Source organism: Marmota monax, unplaced genomic scaffold (genome assembly GCF_021218885.2).
Source record: "Marmota monax isolate L192 unplaced genomic scaffold, Marmota_monax_Labrador192_F-V1.1 WCK01_AAM20220418_F8-fsc00127, whole genome shotgun sequence".
Taxonomy (NCBI): domain Eukaryota; kingdom Metazoa; phylum Chordata; class Mammalia; order Rodentia; family Sciuridae; genus Marmota; species Marmota monax.
The window spans coordinates 5,623,124-5,640,880 of NW_026692894.1; the positions used below are offsets into that span (position 1 = coordinate 5,623,124).

Below are 17,757 nucleotides of genomic sequence, written 5' to 3' on the forward strand. Positions count from 1 at the left end.
CTTAAAAAGTGGGGAATATCCCCTCCCCTACCTCTCCTTCCCTGTTACCATGAGCTGAGCAGCCTTCTTCCACCAAGCCCTTTTGCCATGATGTTTCTGCCTTGGAGCAGCCAACCCTGGGCTGAGGCCTCTGAAACCTTGAGCCACAATTAACTTTTCCTCCTTTAGGTTGTTTATGTCAAGAGTTTTGATTACCAGAATGAAAAGCTCACTAATACACAGGAGAAAATGATGTATTTTCTGAATGGGAAAAGCAAGCTACACAATAAAACAATATAGAAAAGACAGCTTTTTACTTAAAAAAAAATATGTACATGTGTATCTCTCTTTTTAACAGAAAAAAAAAACCTTCGTTTTTAGAAAATGAGATTACAGGTCACTTAGATTGGGGAGCAATACGCTAATAAAATAAATTTACTCTTTTGTGTATACTGGGGATTGAATTCTGTGGTGCTCTACCACTGAACCACATCCCAAGACCTTTTTATTTTGAGACAGAGTTTCACGAAGTTGCTGAGGCTGACCTTGAACTTGTGATCCTCCTTCCTCAGCCTCCTGAATGGCTAGGATTGTAGGCTTGGCCACTGCACTCGTTGTAATGTATTTATATTTTATATTGATTAAATTCATAACAGACTGCAATGTATCCATTATAATTAATATGAATAAATAAAATTCATAAGAAATTTAAAAAAATAACAAGAAACTATTGCCTGATCCTACCAACTGGCTCTTGACTGTTGCTATGTCCTTTAAGGTTCTATCAGTTCCGCACCCTCACACGATAGCTACCAGAACCCTGTTTCCCAGACAACCAGACAGCCTTAAAAATGTTGCTTTTAGGTCGGGAGTCCTCGCCGGAAAGGTGAATCGTAGTCCCCGGCCAGAATGAGTCCGGAGGAGTGGTAGTCCCGGGCCCGGAAAGTGTCCGGATCGTAGGGAATCGTAGTTCCCGGAACTGGAAGGGAACGGACAGCCGGAAACTGAATCCGCCAAGCCCGGGCTTCCGGGTGCCGTGTTCTCCGCGACACAGAGAGCTGGGTCGGCGACCTGGCGGAGCTGGACCCCTGTCTGACCTGGGTTACCGGGTGGACAGTTGTCGCGCCGCGGAGCTGCGCAAGATCCAGGCGCGCAGGCGCGTGTTAGCGCAGACCGACGGCTCTGCCTATGTAGAGCAATCTTCACACCCAGGCGCTGGCAGTGGTCTACGGGCCGCACGAGGCGAGCGGGCAGCGCCTCCCTTTTACGCACGAATGCTCAATGCCGCCTGTCGGATGAGTAAATGCCCAAGTTATTAAGGTGCATCCCTGGGTATGCCCTGTCTCTCTCCTGCGCCCTGCACTCCGCAGTCGGGCTCCTCATCATGTCAGGCTGTCGCCCATTCGGCCACTTCCCCGCAGTTCTACTCACGTCACGTTTGGGAACGTCATTTCTACTTAATCTTACTCGTTTGTCTTTCACGGAAACATAAACTCTCTGAGAGCCTCGACTTTAAATAAAATTGTCTGATTTTATTGCTACGTTCTACGCTGTAAAAGTGCCTCCCCAATACAGAAATAATTTTTAATTGCTTAGCACATAATGTGAGAGCCCAACTTCCTAGGTGAAAGAAGCCAGGATGAAGGCAATGGATAGAAACAAACATGACATTTCTGCAAAGCCGAAAGAATGCTGGTGGATGGAGAGGAGATAATTCCAAATAACCGTTTCCAGGGAGATCGGGGTTCCAAGTCTGCCTGACCGGGCTCTGGTGAACTGTCAGTATAGTTCAGCAACCTTCAGCACAGGTGAGCGCAAGCAGAGGCCACATGGAGGCTGTAAGACCTGTGAAATGGGCCTACAGCTGTGCCAGACCTTTTCTTACTGAGCTGCACCCACGATCCCAGATTGACATCTGTGTGCAGGTGCTGCAGGCTGATAGTGGAACCTATGCAGCTTGTGTGATGGCAGTGTTGGATGCTGGGATACCCATGCCGGACTTTGTGCATGTTCAGCTGGTTTTGTGGAAGACACAGCCCTGGGAGACCTCAGCCACGTAGAGGAAACAGCTGGTGGTCCCCAACTAGCCCTGGCCCTGCTGCCAGCCTCAGGCTGGATTGAAATGGATGCCCGGCTGCATGAGGACCACTTGCAGCGGGTGCTAGAGGCCACTGCCCAAGCTGCTAGAGATGTGCACACCTTGTTGGACCATGTGGTATGGCAATATGTGCGTGAGGCATCTATCTTGCTGGGGGACTGAGCACCCAGCCACCTATGTCCAGAATAAAGTCTGCTCAACAACAATAACAAAAGCAACTAGTTTCAAGTGGCCCATACCTCTAGTCCCAGTCACTCAGGAGACTAAGGCAGGAGGACCCCTTGAGTCCAGGAGTTGGAGGCCAGTGTGGGCAACATAGTGAGACAAAAGAAGAAAGGAGAGGAAAGGAAGACAAACAGGTTTGTGTTATTTATTTTTTTAAATATTTTTTTGGTACCAGGGATTGAACTCAGGGGCGCTCAACCACCGAGCCACATTTTGTATTTTATTTACCGTCAGGTTCTCATTGAGTTGCTTAGTGCTTCACTTTTACTGAGGCTGGCTTCAAACTCGGGATCCTCTTGTCTCAGCCTTCAGAGCCGCTGGGATTACAGGCGTGTGCCACTACTCCCTGCCCAGGTTTGTGTTTGTAAATGAGGAGATATAAACTGGGCACAGTCGCTAATGCCTGTAATCCCAGTAGCTTGGGAGGTTGAGGCAGAAGGATCAAAAGTGCAAGGCCAGCCTCAGCAACCTGGCGAGACCCTGTCTCAAAATAAACAATAAAAAGGGTTGGGGATGTGCTCAGTGGTACAGTGCCCCTGGTTCAACCCCCAGCACCAAAAGAAAAGAGCAGATGCAGCCTGGCACACAGGCCTGGGGAAGGCGTGGCAGGCCTGGTTCTTCATAATTAGGGCTTCATTTCAGCATCACCTTCATATCTTCCTCAGCTGGAATCCTATTCTCCAGCACCTGGGAAGTGAGCACCCTTGGCTCTGGGCTGGAGCTCACAAGGTGTTTTCCAGACACCCTGCAGTGAGAAAGTGCAGCTTCTGACTTGGTTACTGCCTGCAGCCCTAGTGGCCACACCCAGCATTCTTGAAGGGAAAGGCCAAGGTACAGCCAGGCTAGTGATTGACAGATGGGGCAGGGGCCCTAGACATCCCTGCCTGAGCAGGTGAGTCAGCCACAACCCAGGTCCTACGGGACTGTCACGGAGACCAAAGTACAATCTGTAATGATCTGAGCATAGAACCTGCTTTTACAAATAAGCGCACTGAATTTGCGCACAGTTTTAACACACTAAAATTTCTAAATAACTTTTTTTTCCTTAGGGATCATTTTTCAGGGTGTTTCTATGCACAGAGGCCTGTGACCTCTGTATTGTTGTGGCAGGAGTCATGCGCAAGCATTCAGGTTGGTTTTCCCTGCGTTTCTCCTTTACTTTAGAGTTTGGGCATTTCCAAATTCACCATGTAGACATGTGAGCTTGCAGTTTCCCTCAGATAGTAGACAGGATACTAAGCGTGACCTGTTTGAGGACACTTTGTGTCTGAAGGGGCTGAGACTTCTGGCACCAAGACCTTAAGGCCACCCCTGCAGTCCCTGCACCTGAAATAGTGGAAGGTGCCCAAATATTTGTTGACTGAATGACTTCACTAGGACAATCTTTTGGAGAAGTTGCTGGTATTAATATGTCCTTTGCATATAGTAAGTGACCAATATATATTTCTTGAACGAATATATGAAAATGGTTGAGCTTTTGGCAGGAGAGGAAGGCTGTAGGAATTATGTTTAAGGTGATTTTGTCACTTACCCAGCCCTTTGGGAATTGGGGGAACATTTGAGGGGCCCATGCAGTGAATTTAATTCAAGAAATAGACTCTGAAGGGAAATAAAGGTAAGAAAGAAAGGCTTCCATACTTTCATTTTGTTTGTTCATTGAACCAATGTCTATCTATTACCTACTGTGTGTCAGGTCCTAGGAGGCGAACTATCCATGGTAGCAATAGGCTTTGGGAAAGAGATGATTAAAAAAATACAGCAGTGTAAAAAATAGAAATGTTTTAAAAATTAGCTTTAATCTTCCTTCCCAGACGATCTCAGTGAAATTTAAAAAATAATGTATATATAGTCATTTCCCCTTACACTGGGGGACACATTCCAAGACCCCCATTGGATATCTGAAAACTTAGATGGTACTGAACTATAAATACTTTTTTGCCTCATACCCGTGATGATGTTTAATTTATAAATTAGAAAATACAGGGCTGGGGATGTGGCTCAAGTGGTAGCGCGCTCGTCTGGCATGCGTGCGGCCCGGATACGATCCTCAGCACCACATACAAAGAAAGATGCTGTGTCCACTGAAAACTAAAAAATAAATATTTAAAAAAAAAAAAAAAAGAAAATACAAACAATCTTGAGATCACCAGATTGATTTCATTCCTATGTTCCTTTCCATAGCTATCCCTCATCAGGGGTGTGTGTGTGTGTGTGTGTGTGTGTGTGTATTGAACCTAGGGCCTCGTGCATGTGAGGCAAGCACTCTGCCAACTGAGATATATTTCCAGCCCCGACCGGGTTTTCTTTATTTTTTTTTAAATTTTTTCAACATTTATTCTTCAGTTCTCGGCGGACACAACATCTTTTGTTTGTATGTGGTGCTGAGGATTGAACCCGGGCCGCACGCATGCCAGGCGAGCGTACTACTGCTTGAGCCACATCCCAGCCCCGGGTTTTCTTTAAAAGGAGTGACAGGAACCCCAAGACACACTTCTCACTCTAGAGATGCTCCACATTCCCTTGAATGTGAATCTACTTTCCTAAATCAACCTCTGTCTAGGTCTCTGGATAACGCTTGCTTACACTGGTTTTCCACATGTGAGCCTAGCACCCTGCTAATCCTGAGTCAGGTTCCCACTTCTCTCTGGGAGCCCCTCAGTCATTTCTCTGAAAATACCTCTCCTCCCATGACAGTACTCTGAAATACTATCTGAAAAATCCTGCTATCTGGGCAGCCCTGCCGCTGAAAACCCAATCTGCCTCTGTTTGCTTTGACTGAGTAAACATTTTGTTATTGTTTACATGACATGCAATTATACACCGGGTCACAAGTCTATTTGTGATCATTTGCATGGTTTCCTAAATTTACAAGATGTTTAATGTTGTTCTTTAATTTTGGTCGGTCAGTGATGTTAAACTGTACAGACCTATTAAAGGCAGAGTCACATAATGATAGTTACCCTACACACCAGGGATTCTACATTTTACTTCAAAAATAAAAGCTAGATTAATGTGCAAAGGACTTTTATGTAACTGCAATGCTAATTATTATCAGCTTCTTTGAAACTTCATTGTATTTATGTTCACCAAGTGTACAAACCTTCTAAGTTACAAAGTTTAGGAGAACACTGTGTGTGTGTGTGTGTGAGTGTGTTACTGGGGATTGAACCCAGGGCACTTTACCACTGAGCCACATCCCCAGCCCTTTTTATTTTGTATTTGGAGATAGGGTCTTGCTAAGTTGCTTAGGGCCTCACTAAATGTTGAGGGTAACCTGTAACTTATGATCCTCTACCTCAGTCCCCTCAGTTTCTACTCAGTTGCTGGGATTTCAGGCATGTGCCACTAGCTTGGCTTTAGGAGAACACTTTACCAAGTTGGGGTTTTCCAAGTTAAAATTGTTAGCAGTGGGGCTGGGGCTATGGCTCAGCGGTACAACACTCACCTAGCACATGCGAGGCACCGGGTTTGATCCTCAGCACCACATAAAATAAATAAATAAATAAAATAAAAGTATCGTGTCCAACTACAACTAAAAAAATATTTTAAAAAAATTGTTAGCAGTGATGATCTTTTTCTGGCTTATGTTTGTGTGTTCCTAATTGTTGGGTTGAACACTAGGCAGCGTATGGGAAAGCTTGCAATGAGATTAGGTCTCTAAGAAAAAGAGGTAATGAGGGAAATGAGGATGGGGGCTGGCCACTGTCCTTATCTGCAGGCCTCAGGAGAAGATCTAAACAGAGGTCCTGGTTGTCGGTAAAGGAATGGACTCATGAAATACCTGAAGGCCTTCCTGTGCTGTGGGCAGGCATCTATTCTACGTATTTCTGCAGCTTAAGCCCAGCGCTGCTGGGATAAATTAGGTAAGCAACAAAGGAGTTAATTAGGAATAAAATGGCCAAAACCTTACAGGCATGGTGGCGCACGCCTGTAATTCCAGCAGAGAGTTCAAAGCCAGCCTCAGCAAAAGCAAGGCACTAAGCAACTCAGTGAGACCCTGTCTCTAAATAAAATACAAAATAGGGCTGGGGATGGGGCTCAGTAGTTGAGTGCCCCCGAGTTCAATCCCTGGTACCCTCCCACCAAAAAAAAAAAGGCCAAAACCTCTTGAAAAACAGCACCCTGGGGCCTTTGCAGCCCTGGGGTTGAATAATAGGTGCAGTCAGCTGGATCCTAGAGAGACACTTGTAGGCTTTTGGGTGGAGTGTGGGGGTGGGGGGAGGGACTAGGCTTGCCAGGAGCCTTCATGTGGTTAGAGGTAGCTCCCCCATTTGAGGGATTTAGAGGGGTGGGGACCACCACATGAATACAGGGATGCCCCCACCCCACCAAAACACAAAGAGGGGTGCTGCAGGGCTGGCAAGGCCCCTGCTGTGTGCATTAAACTTAGCCACAGACCTGAGCTAGCCACTCGTCCTCCCCAACCCCAGGAACAGTTGAAACTAGAGAGAGATGCCCCATTTAGCATAGGTTGACAGCAAAGATATGTTGTCACGGCCCTTAGAACCTACAGATGAGTGAATGCAGGTCACAGAATGACAACAGGCTAACCTGATAAGACATGGCCTGCCCAGAGCCTGTTGGCAACAATTAGAAACTGGGGCCCTTGGACATGGGCCCTGCTCAGGGTGTCTACTAGTTCCAGCGACTCAGAAGTTGAGGTGGCAGATGAAGACACAGAGGAAGATGGACCAGCAGTGGTCCAAAAAAAAGAGAGAGAGAGAGCCCCAGCAGGAACAGCCTGAGGGACTTCCTGATATGTTCCCTGCCAGGAGGGATGTCCACAGGCCCCCAGGAGGCCACATGCTCCAGAGCTGGTGGGACTGGGGGCCAAGTTCAGGCAGAGAGTGAAAGATCCCTGGAACCCTCTATCTTGGACTTTCGGCCCTGGGGGAGTGGGAGAGCATAAGTTTCCCTTGTGTTAATCCCCCAAGTTGGTTTTTATCTGCTTCAGCACACACTGGAAACTGATGTGATGGTTCATAGCAATGTGGAGCTGGAAAGTTCAAGTTCATAGCCAGGTTGTTCCACTGGCACGGACTGGATTTCATGTAAGTTCTTTGGCTTCTGTGACTCAGCTTCCTCATTTCTTTCTTTTTTTCCCTTGGGTACTGGGAATGGAACTCAGGGGCACTCGACCACTGAGCCACATCCCCAGCCCTATTTTGTCTTTTATTTAGAGACAGGGTCTCATTGAGTTGCTCAGTGCCTTGCTGTTGCTGAGGCTGGCTTTGAACTCGCGATCCTCCTGCCTCAGACTCCTGAGCCGCTGGGATTACAGGCCTGCGCGGTGGTGCCAGGCCCAGCTTCCTTGTTTCTAAATAGGGTTGATCATTTTTCCCCCAGAGGCAAATTTTACCCAGATGTAAAGATACTGGCGCCCTAGCTGCCAAGTGGAGCAGCAAGCCTACGGGTCCCTTCCTAGAAGCTGCAGAGGAGCAGTGGAGCAGTGGCCTGGGTGGGTTGGAGCTCAGGTGGCAAGCATGGCCCCTGGTCTGACATTCTGAGAGCCAAGATGGGAGGACCTGTCACCTTTTGTCCACCAGGCCTGGGTATGGTACAGATAGATGCTTGCGGCAGAAACCGGCTGCATGCAGCGCTGCAGCAACCTGCTAGCATCGATCATGACCATTGGAAGACCTCAACTCTCAACCCCCAACCCCACTTCCTGACCTGTGGTAAGAAAATGGAAATGGAGCAGACCTGAATGGAAGTCCAGATTCTAGAGCTGATATATAGTGTTAGTAGGTTTACAAACCCTAATTAGCATAAATTTGGATCATTGTCATTAGTAGTTTTCAAACCCTAGTTGGCAAAAGTTTGGACCAATAGCAGTGACCCAAGTGCTAGACAAATCCCCAGTCTAGCACACTCCTGCAAGGAAACATGCTATGGAGTCCCCTCTTGGATGGCAAGGTTTCTTTTCCTGTTCTTGAATAAATTCTACTATTATACTCACACATCCTGCCTGGTCTGTGGGTTTCATTCTTTGAATTCCTGAGACAAGAACCCAGAAAGAAAAAGATTGATGGTGAGCTGCAGGGAGGGCAGGGCTGGCCATTAAGAACTGCAACACTTGGGGCCGCAGAGGCTGCCTCTTGTGCAGATCCCACCCGCCAGCAGAAGTGGAGAAACCCCAGTGTTACCTGCCAGCAGAAGCAGGCAAATGAGTTTTATCTCAAAACTTCCATTTCAATAAATAAATGGTCATTAACAACTTAGATGAGTAACTGTAACTTCATCAGTACCCAGTTCATGTTATCTGCTCTCACTAATTTTGTCAATATGAACTATATTTCTTTGTTCCACTTGATGGCTGTGGTTTTCAATTCTGTATTATCACACATCAGTAATCTTGGCATTTTACTTTTGTGGTGTTTATTGGTACTGTCTGAAGTTTATCCATTTTCATATTTTAGGCATTCCTCTTTTAAACAACATATATCAGGATATTATTACTGATGCTTTCTTAGCAGAAGACCTAATTTTATTGAAATTTACTGTTAACAATTGATGGGACTGGCTTGAATCAGGCCACCTCAATTTAATTGTTCCACTATTTTTTTTTCAAATAATTAAACCGTTTGGTTACATATTTCTACTGTGTGGTCTAGCTTTTAGTTCTTTGTTCCCCCAAATTTGGGTGGTTTGAAAACTGTCAGTTTCTATGTCACCATTTAAAAAATTGAAAGGTTAACATCTTTTAGTTCTCTACCTACAGAGGAGAGAACAATATTCATCCCTCACTCTGGTCCCCTCCTCATTCCACATTTATGAAGCTTTACTATTCATTTACTTTTCAGATCCCAATCTCAATGTTTTTATTTAATGGGAAATATTTCACATTAATTTTAAGTTTTTTTTTGTTTTGTTTTGTGCTTTTTGGCAGTGCTGGAGATGGAACCCAGGGCCTCATTGTACATGGTAAGCAAGCACTCCACCACTGAGCCACACTCCAACCCTTGTATTTCAAGTTTTTGCTAATTTCACCTTTATATTATGCCACTTCTATGTCCAATATTTCACTTGGATAGTTAATGGAAGATACTGATGGTTGGGATCAATTTGGAGTCGTCAGGGTGTAAGAACAGGGAGTGTCAGCCTTTCCCAGGCAGGTGGCAGAGCAAGGGAGCTACTTTGCAAGGCAGCCTCACAACACCTAGGATTCTCTCCCCACCCTATGATAAGCTACTGGGGTTGTGTTAAAAAAAAAAAAAAAAAAAAAGCCCACCCTTTTGTTGGACATTACTTATTCATTCCTGTATCTGTTTTCCTTCTGTTATTGAACCTGCTTTCCAAGGCCCTGCAGCCCACCTACTCTGGGCACTCATGTTCTACCCTGCCTCACGGTGGGATGCAAACACAAGTCAGGTTCACATGGGCCAGGGGCAGCCCAGCTGTCCTAACACCTCAGGCTGAGTCACCAGGGTGAGCCCCACTAGTAGCTTTGAGGTTGACTGTGTACCTGGGTCTACACAGCCACCTCTCAGAAGACATGGCTATAGCTCCTGGCCTTGACCCAGAACTGCTGTATCTCTAGACATTTCCAGTTATTTGCCACATTTCCTTTATCCTTTCTATTTATGTTGACTGATTTATTTTGTTGTTTTTATGTATCTTTTCTGACATTGGGGGTTTTACCTGAAAGAATTCCCCACGCAAAGACACTTCGCCGGGAGAATTCCAATTTTACTGCAAAAAGCTGTGTGCTTATATAGAACTAAGGGGGAGATGGTAGGGCTTAGATAAACGGCAGGCAACCCGTTTATTGGCAAGTTATTTCAGATATCAGCTCCAGAGCCCAGGAATTAGTTCTCATTGGGGCTAAGGTTCCCCGCCAGCGAGATTTGAAATTGGCGCCGGCGGGAGAGTTCACACGGGCGGGAACTTTTCGCGCCACTGCAGAAAAGAAGAAGGTAGGAAGAAGAGGTGCTTAGGCGCCATGTTGGGGTTTTTTCTCTGGGGTATGGCTGCCGTTTATACTTTTCCCAACATTACCCAAGTTTTTTTTTTTTTTTAGTCTTTTTTTTTCTCTGTGAGATTAAAGTCTGGAATTACAACTCACAAACTAAGCAGCAAGGTGACAGGGTTCAGGAATTCTGGGTGAGGACTGAGTATCAGAATGTTATGAGGTTTAGCTTGCTCCTGTGTTGCATAAGGATCTTTGAAACATGTAAGCAGGTATAGTTAGGTCTTCTTTTCACAGCACAGAAGCATGATACAAAATAAGAGAAAGAATTGTCAAATAGTCTAGGATACTGAGCCTCCATTTTAGCATTAGAACTTCCAGGGTCATCGGTGAGAATGCAGATTCCTGAGCCCCAACCCAGAAATGCCAATTCTGTAGATCTGTGGAGAGCCCAGCCTAGGTTTCATTATAAGAATGTTAAGAGGTGGGGGGACATTTAAGGGTGTTTAGTGGTGTGTCTTAGGGAGAAGTCTCTAGATTATTGGGGTGTGCCTTTGGAAGGGGTTGATGTAGTTCTCATGGGACCCCAGCTGTGCTTCAGTTTCCTGAATTAAGATGTGATCTCTCCTGTCACATGTCCTCCCATCATTGTGATGCACCATGAGTCCTTCACCAGAGCCAAGCAGATACTAGTGCCATGACCTTAAACCTCTAGAATTGTGAGCTACATAAGTCTCTTTTCTTTCTACCTTATCAGCCTAGGGAATCTTGCTATAGTAACAGAAAACTGATGAAGACAAGGGGGATTTGGAGTGACTTCACAGGCAGGTGAGTGTAAAAGGTTCTCTACTGGCCTTTGCTGATGTTTGGCTAGAGTAAAGCCATCATTGTCCAAAAACTGTTAGACTTCCCTCCTTCGGGTCCTTTGGCTAGAGAGAGAAATTTGGGGTTGGCTTTGTTGGTGTTCTTCCATTACTATTTCTAGATTGTTGACTTCTTCAGTTTCCAGTCTTGGACACATGATGTGAAAAGAAAGTCCAGGAAAGTCATCAACACATCGTTCTTTGATCCTGAGGATTCCAGTCTGCCTTTTTCTCTCCACCATTCACAGTCTTATGTATTTACCTAGTGGGAAGAAGAAGAAAAATAGTCTACTCCATTGCAGCATATCCCTACTATGGTTTATAACAAATAAAATGATTAAAAGGAAAAAACTCAATGTTTTAGTATCTTTAAATTTTTTATTCAATACATAAAATTATGCATATTTATAGATTACTGTGTGATGTTTAAATACATGAACAATTGTGTAATATTCAAACTAGGTAACCTGGTTTGAATCACATCTATTTTTCCTGAGTTTTTGATCTGAGGCCCCCTATTTTGCACTGTGCCCTCTAGCTTCCTGATGTCCTGTTGACTGACATCTAGGAAGGCCACGCCCATTTCATGAGCTATGTGGGGATCATGGCAGAGCAAGGGAAAAGACCAGAGCGAGGCCCGCCCAAACAGAGGGGCAACGTCAGTTCAGTCCACTTTGTGTGCTTAATACACATAGTTCACACACACAGAGCCCATGGCTGGCTTGCCACATCTCCACATTCTCATCACTCAAGACCAAGGGGCGCTCAGTTCCTATGTGGCAGCTCCCAACAACCATGGAACTGCAGATCAGGACTCTACACTCACTCTGGGCTTAGCCCACCTCATCCAATCACCATTGACTTGCATCCAACAGTCTCCAATTCTTTGCCTAGCACCTTAGAGTTGCACTTTTGTCTTGCACCATTGAGACTACTTGGGCCACTCTGATGTTTGAGGAAGGTCTACCTCTTGAATCAGGGCTCCTAACTGTCTGATGGGTGAGTTCCCTGAGCTGGTTCCTGTGGCCCCACCAGGTTCCCTTGTGCTCTCAGGGGTCCTTGTGCTGTCATGTTAGGAGGGCTAGTTCCCCATAGATCACTGGCACCAGGTGAGGTCACCTCCCACGGCATCCTGAGGCCTGCACCCTAGTGACAAAGGATCTGCTAGACTCAACCCCCTGAAACCTGACCCCTTGCCTCATTTGAATGGCTTCTCCCCAATAAAAGGGTTCAGCATGTGCTTGCTCTCTCTTTCCACAGACCTCCAAGGTCAAAGGAGCTGCCACGAACCCAAAGTAAAAGGTATTTCTCTGTGATTATTTCGTACAGCCCAGTTCACCTGGAGTGACTCTTGAGTGTTTAGTCATGGAACATGACACGCGATGATCTTCATACAGCTTGTGCCAACACCAGGCTCTCCATAATGTCGACAAGCCTGGTCCAGATCAGGGGTTTATACCAACCTGCCAATGTTAAGAGGCACCTGACGAGACAGGATGGCCAGAGACTGATGGAGTTATCATTCACTCCTTTCCCTCTTTCCCTTCTTGTGTGTATGACTGTCATCTTTTAGAAGGAGGAAATGGGTGGCAAACAGAGTAAGTGTATACCCCTAGGGTGTACGATAAATAATTTCAAAAAGGGATATTCTGGAGACTATGGGGTTAAGTTAACCACTGGAAAGCTCCAGACCTTCTGTGAAATAAATGGGCCCTCATTCCGAGTAGGCTGGCTCACCTAGGGGTCCCTAGACAGAGCTAGTTAGCAAAGTGTTTAGAGTTGTTAAGGGTGACCCTGGGCACTCTGACCAGTTTTCTTATATCGATTGCTGGCAAGACATCATCCTCTCTCAGCCATATTGGCTAACGGCTTGCCTGGAAGAGAACTGTAAAATTATGATGGCCTGGAACTGTAAAATTATGATGCCTCAAAATGCTATGGAACTTGAGAAACCCATTCTATCTGGGGAGACAGAGGATATTCCACTTTATTCCTCCTGAGTGCCAGGAGGACCTGCTGGCAGCCCCCCTTAAATAGATGCCAAGGTGCCCTGCAAATGCCACTAAGACAAACCCAGGGGCCCATTTACTATGATCAAGATAGGTGCAAGGAGGACAACGGACTTTCATATTATCAGCCTTTTGCCACCACTGATCTCCTGTATTGGAGAAAGCACAGCCCCTCCTTCACTGACAAGCCTCAGGCTATGATTGATTTAATGCAATCCATCATTCAGACCCACAAGCCCACTTGCACTGAGCGCCACCAGCTACTTCTGACTCAATTTAACACTGAAGAACACTGCTGAGTTACCCAGGCCATGTTAAAGTGGTTGGAAGAACACTTAATGTGGTGGCAGAACTGTGAATGCCCAAGCTGATGCCCTGAGCCAATTCCTGAAGAAAGATTCACCAATGGGACCCTAACGATGACCAGGGATTTCAGATGCTTGAGCATTATTAAGAAGCACTATTAGGCAGCATGAAAGAGGGAGGAAAGAAGGCCATGAACATGAGCAAGACCTCAGAGGTGTTCTAGGGACCAGAAGTGAGCCCAAGTCAATTCTATGAGAGGCAACATGAAGCGGTCTGTCTTTGTACACCTTTCAACCCAGAAGCAGCTGAAAATCAGCAGCTGGTTAATGCAACTTTTGTTGGTCATACCCAGGGAGACTTCTGACATAACTGCTGAAGTTAGATGGCTTCGCTGGAATGAATGCAAACTAACTATTGGAGGTAATGATGAAAGCATTCATCAATTGAAACCAATAGGCCCATGTGAGGCAGACCAGAGAATGAAGAAGGTAAATCTACTTGTCACTGCCCTCGTGGGACCTTCTGGTCATGCCCCGAGAGGTATCCTGGAGGGCTAGAGTGAAGGCCAGAGAAGCAGCCATCGAGAAGAACCACCTCGCCCAGAGATTGATTAAGACAGAGCCAATGTGCTTGTTGCCATCAAGGTCACTGAAGAACAAGTGTCGCTGAGAGAGGATTGCCATCCAGTCCCTGGACCAAGGGGGAGGCGCTGAGTGATTCAAGGGTGGTACCAACCACCATGGCAACCATATGAAGTCCTTGAGGATAATTTTGTTGGATTGGGCACTATGGGAAACTATAATGAAAACCAGGAGACTGGGCTCCATTTTGTTAGGCTCCCCAGGAGCCTATGGTCCAAGTGACTGTGGGGGCTGGCCCATGAACTTCATGGTCAATGCTGGTGTAGAACATTCTATGGTGACCCAACCTGTGGGCCCTCTCTCACAGAAACAAGCTACTACTGTGGGAGCCACAGGTAGCCTAGCTCATTGATCCTTTGTGCTCCCTCAGTGATGCAATTTAGATGGCCATGAAGTCATTCATGAATTCCTATACCTCCCTGACTGGCCTGTGGCTTTAATGAGTCAGAACTTATTAGGAAAATTGCAGGCCCAGATAACTTTCAACTCTTGTGGCCAGGCTTTCTTGACCCTAGGAAAGCCAAAAGCAAAAATCCTCACTCTCCCGGTCCCCCAAGGAGAAGAGTGGTGCTTCTGTAGTCTTGTACAAAGGCCACAATAGGGATCTGAGCTTCTTTTCAAGGTTCCTGGGGTATGGGCTGAGGACAAGTCTCCTGAACTGGCCCCAAATGAACCCCCAATAGTAGTAAAACTAAAACCAGAAACTGGGCCCACCCTCTAAAAACAATATTTCATTCCTTGAAAGGCACAGATTGGAATCCTCTGATCTTGCCAGTCATCCTGGAACACTCCTCTCTTGGCAGTCCAGAAGCCAGGAACAGATGCCAGCTGGCTGGTTCAGGACTCCAGAACAGTAAACCAGGCCACTGATACCCTGCACCCAGTCGTCCTTCACCCCTATACTCTCCTGGGCCGTATCCCCACTGAAGCTGCTTTCTTCACATGTCAGGATCTCAAGGATGCCTTCTTCTGTATCCACCTGCCCCCCGCCCCCCCAGTAAACCAATCTTTGCCTTCCGATGGGAAAATCCTGAGAATGGGGACAAAGTCCAGCTAACGTGGACTAGACTGCCTCAAGGATGTAAAAATTCTCTGACTTTTTTTGCACAATGTTAGCCTCTGATTTAAAAGACTTCCCAGTGGATAAACATAGCCATATGCTGCTCCGGTATGTGGACAACCTACCGCTTGCCAGACAGACGCAGGAGGATGGCTTGGAAGGGACACAACAACCCTCACCCTCCTATGGGAAGCTGGCTACAAGGTTTCAAGGAAAAGGGCCCAAATCTGTCAAAAAAAAAAGTCAAATACCTCATCTACCCCAGGGACAATGTCAACTTGGCCTGGAGAGAAAGCAGGCCATCTGCTCAATCTCGGTTCCCTCAACCTGACTCGAGGTTCAGGAACTCCTCAGGGCAGCAGCTTTCTGTGGAATCTGGATACCTAACTTCTCTATCTTAGCAAAGCCCCTTTATGAGGCCACAAAATAGGGAGAGGAAGAGCCTTTGTTATGGGAATGAGCCCCCCAAAAGGCAAACTATGTCAGGAAACCCACCTCCACTAGGACCAGGTATTGCCCATCACTCACCTTGCTGAGCATTAGGTCTAGCCCCACTAGACAGACAGGGTTCTCCCCTTATGAGATTCTTTACAAATGCCCTTCTCCCATTATAAGGGGTATATGAGGAGATCTAAAGAAACTGGGCAGCATTACTGAGGCAGCAGATGCAGGCTCTAGGCTCAGCCCTGGTCACTAGGTACCATTGGGTGAGGGAACAGCTACTTGTGAGCCTGACCACTGATGCCCACCCCTTGTAACCAGAGATGCAGGGTAAGAGAATGGAATGTCCAACCCCTAAAACCTCTGTGGGGGAGGGGTCTGTTCACTGTCATTTTATGCACCCCTACTGCAGTGAAGGTGGCTGAGGTGGTCCCTGGACTCACCACAGCAGAGTGAAACCGGCTTCTCATGATGGGGGGTGCATTCCAGATCCAACTTCACTGTGCAAGTTGACCATCCAAAATAAGCAAGCTGAACCTCAAGAGGACCCTGAGGACAATGGCCCTGCTTTCGTCACTCTGGAGCTGACTAATCTACACATGGCAGAAGACTGAGGAATAGACCAGCTGCCATGACTAATGGACTATTCTTACCTCCTACATTAGTCTTTTCACTGTCAACCCCTTACCCCTGTCTGTTGTCATGGTCCTAGCCTTACATTTTTGCTGTAGGATTAGCGGAGACTATTCCAATTTACTGGCACTGGGTTGAAAAGTATCTATAAACAGTTTTTTTTTTTTTTGGTGATGCTGAGGATTGAACTCAGGGCCTTGTGAATGCGAGGCAAGCACTCTACCAAGTGGGCTATGTCCCCATCCTTTTACCTCCTTTTGATAGGACATTTTGTTGCTATTAGAAGTATCTGATCTGGCTCCCATTTGTAGATTTAAGTCCCTCATCCCGTAACCCAGGCCTTCACATGACTCAATTAGCTCAAGGTATCACTATAATCTACTTTATTATGTCCATTTCTCCTGCCAGGGAACAGTCTTGGGGACCGAAGGTATAATAAGACCACCTATTCTATCTGCCAACAGGGGAATCAATATGCTCCTTTCAACCCACAGTATTTCTCCATTGAAGAATGGCTGGAATGGGGCTGGGGTTGTGGCTCAGTGGTAGAGTGCTCACTTAGCAAGCACAAGGCACCAGGTTCGATCCTCAGCACCACATAAATTTAAAATAAAGATATTGTATCCACCTAAAGTTTGAGAATAAATATTAAAAAAAAAGAATGGCTGGAAGTCCAAAGCTGACCAGAAGGAGATGTGGAACAGGGCCTATTAATTTATAAAATTCACTTTACTAATCTAAAGCAACCAATGTCAGTACCCTTTGACGCATGTGGGGGCATGAATAAGACTTGGGCATTTGTTATGCCCTACCGTATGTCCGTGACATCACATGGAGACATATCTGGGGAAATGGGGGACAGGCTCAAGGACAAGCATATGTGTGAACAGCCTGAAGATGGTATGTGGTCCACAGGTACTGATCATGCCATTTTTTGGTCCCTCTTGGAGTGGTGTTCATGGGCCATTTGACAGAGTAGGAGAAAAACTGCTCTACTTCAAAAGGATGTTGCTACACCTGACTATGACCTGGGAGCCCGTAACACTGTTAATTTCACTTTTGTTGACCCCAAAGACTCAGGATGGAGAACGAGCCACTGAACAGGCCTATGTATAGTTGGACGAGGTGCTGACCCAGGAACCAGATGGTACTTCAAAGGGGTCACAACTTCACTTACATCTTCCTCCCTCCAGGTCTCATTCCTTTTATGAGAAAATGGAGAAAAGCCCACCTCCTATCTCCACTACAAACAGAAATCTGTTCCTAACCTTGGCAGAGGCTATAGTTCAATCTCTGAATGTCTTTTCTTGCTCTGTGTGTGGAGGAACTAATATGGGGGATCAGTGGCCATGGGAGGCTAAAGAGCTAGACCCCATGAGCCCTATAGTGGAACCATGTCTCCTTGTTCAACCACTGGAGTCTGGGTCCTCAAAACCTCTATTATTGGAAAATATTGTCTTCCCTGAGAGGGAAAATCATTTAACATCTCAGTTGGGACTCTAATATGTTTGGACCCAAAATTCTATAATGTAAATTACCCAGAAAACCAATGGGATCCTTAAATCACACAGAAGCAAATCTCTATCCCTTGTC

The 17,757-nt window shown here is 46.1% G+C and overlaps 1 pseudogene; it reads left to right on the forward strand.

The window, feature by feature from the left end:
* Positions 1-869: 869 nt before the first annotated feature.
* On the forward strand, positions 870-11,478 carry LOC124096708 (exosome complex component RRP41-like; annotated as a pseudogene).
* The last annotated feature ends 6,279 nt before the right edge of the window (positions 11,479-17,757 follow it).